General features: G+C 37.3%; 1 long non-coding RNA gene across 1 annotated transcript; it reads left to right on the top strand.

Annotated features, from left to right (window-relative positions):
• The first annotated feature begins 934 nt into the window (after positions 1 to 934).
• On the top strand, positions 935 to 1,780 carry LOC112845099 (uncharacterized). Its single transcript, XR_003217905.1, has 3 exons — positions 935 to 1,048; positions 1,165 to 1,268; positions 1,373 to 1,780. It is a non-coding gene; the product is annotated as an uncharacterized LOC112845099 (long non-coding RNA).
• The last annotated feature ends 537 nt before the right edge of the window (positions 1,781 to 2,317 follow it).

Raw genomic sequence — 2,317 nt, 5'->3', positions numbered from 1 at the left:
TGCCCACACAACACATAAATGTTCAACAGCTTCTTCATCGTTTCTGAGAGAACAACACAGACTAAAGGTTGCTTTTTTTTAAAAAAAGAAAAAAAAAAGAAAAATCTAATTACAGCAATAATGACAATTAAGCCAGTTTATCTGTGCCTCTATTTTGAAATACTATTTACAAAAGTGTTATTGATTTTGGTTTGTTATAATCTTTAAACTTTTTCAAAACTATATGATTATATTTTTGGACAAATCTTTCGATGAAACATACATTTTTATGAGCTTTTATCATGTTTCAGCCAGTGCATTTATCAGGGTGGGTCTGGGTCTGGATGATAAATGCACTGGCTGATAACTGCACATTTCTGGCCAGAAATGTTTCAGCAGTGTCACATATGTACTACATATGTTACACTTGTTTTTTGTTACCAGCTGATACCCTACATTTGTATAGACATTGGATGGTGTGAGGCTGGGGAGTTGAGTGGAGTGGGTAGGTGGGAGTAGAATGGGGGGTTACGGTGGGAGGTTGTTAGGTTTCTTTTTTTTTCTTTTTTTTGTTAAGAGAGACACAGTCCTCCTGTGTCTTCTCCAAGCTTCACATGTAAAATCCAACAGTGTGAAGCACATAGCAGCCAGAAACTGTAATGCCACAGATCAGAGAGGCTTCATCATCACCATCTTCGCCATACGATCAGAGCGTGAGACTTCACATCTGGAGCACAGGAGAGATTCTGTGATAAATCCTCCTTCTAGCTTGTCCCACAAGCAGTCGGTGAGATTTACTCACAACAAAAAGGGTTAATGACATTATTTCCATGAAAACATGTATTAATTCTTTGTAATGTGTTTAAATTGTGTTTTCACTTGACCTTAGGAGTGTTAGAGTGTATTGTAATGTCTGTACTTAGGTTTTTCCCTCTGTGATCCATCCCCTTCAGATTGAGACACTCAGGACTGAACAGACTGCACAGTTTCTGTGACTGAGCCTCCAAAACACCTTCTTTGAAACCACACATGATAGAAGGGCTTTATATTTGCAGCAGCACTACTAAAGGTATTCAGTTTATTACAGGATGTGTTTGTTTCTTAGGACCAGCTCTAAGTGCACACTACCTAACATATAGACCTTTCTGTTCATTACAAACCAACTACTCTGGACCATATGGCCAGTTGGCAGGAATGTTGCTGCAGGAAAACATCCCTGGAGATCACCACCATTGTCACACTGACTGTGCCTCCTCTGTGCAGTGTCAAGATCCTCCCTAAATGAGTGTGTAAGTTAACATTTTCATTATTTTATTCCCTTTGACAAGACAAGTATCACTGATATTTACATTTACAACTACATATGTTCCTGTTTTCTGCTCTTCTTTTAAAGTCCTCAGCTATCCTGCTTCTGTGCTGCTTGCCACACATCAAACACTGGCCGGATGACAGGGAGGATCCACTCTGAAGTCACTGGACATGATGAGCATCATCTGGGACTTTATAGTTTCACAGAAACGTTGTGCTCTTTGATTACAGGTTTTAAATGGACATAATGACTGCCTCTCTCTGATCAACAGGCTAAAGGATTGTTTTCATTGTTAGAGCTCTGTACAATGTATGCTTATTTAATATTTCATCACAGAGCAAACCTTTATTTATTTATTTAACATATTTTTTATTTTGTTTTAATGTTGAATTAACTGTGGGGATTTTTTTAACTGGGCACTCGGGATGTCATATGACCAGAAATGTGGTAACTTCAATTCTACAGTATGTACAAAAAATCTGCTAAGAACGAGACACAGACAAAAAACCCCAAGAGAACTCAAATTCATTCCATGTAATCCAATCTAAAACATTTTAAACTGCTGAACAGCAACACAAACAGTGTTAAAAACCAGTGTTAACAGAATGATTATGATGGGTTTGTACCAAAGTTTCAGGTCACATGGCACACCTAGTGTGTAGTGTGGGGTATCAGCTGGTAAGTATAGGTTTTTTCATATTTGTGTCCTTAGAGTTCAGATAGATAAAGCCTTCTGTATAATAATTAGTCATAAACACAAGTCAAAGTCAGGGACTAACTAAATTTGGGACTTTGTGTCTGAGCCCAGGTTAAAACAGTGTAAAAAAGCATTTAGTGGCATGGCTGAACAATGCTGTAAACTAATGATACTTATTTATCAATGTTCACAAAATGAGCTAATGTGTTTATTTGATTATTTGTATGTGTTAAACTGTGTCACCACCTTAGGCTTTCGTTTGAGTTTACTCAAAAATCTCTATACAGTTCTCTTTTACCACTGTGTGGACACTGTTTACATTAAAACATAAA

The sequence above is a fragment of the Oreochromis niloticus genome, unplaced genomic scaffold, assembly GCF_001858045.2.
Source record: "Oreochromis niloticus isolate F11D_XX unplaced genomic scaffold, O_niloticus_UMD_NMBU tig00003078_pilon, whole genome shotgun sequence".
NCBI lineage: Eukaryota > Metazoa > Chordata > Actinopteri > Cichliformes > Cichlidae > Oreochromis > Oreochromis niloticus.
This window is presented reverse-complemented; position numbering and strand designations above follow the sequence as displayed.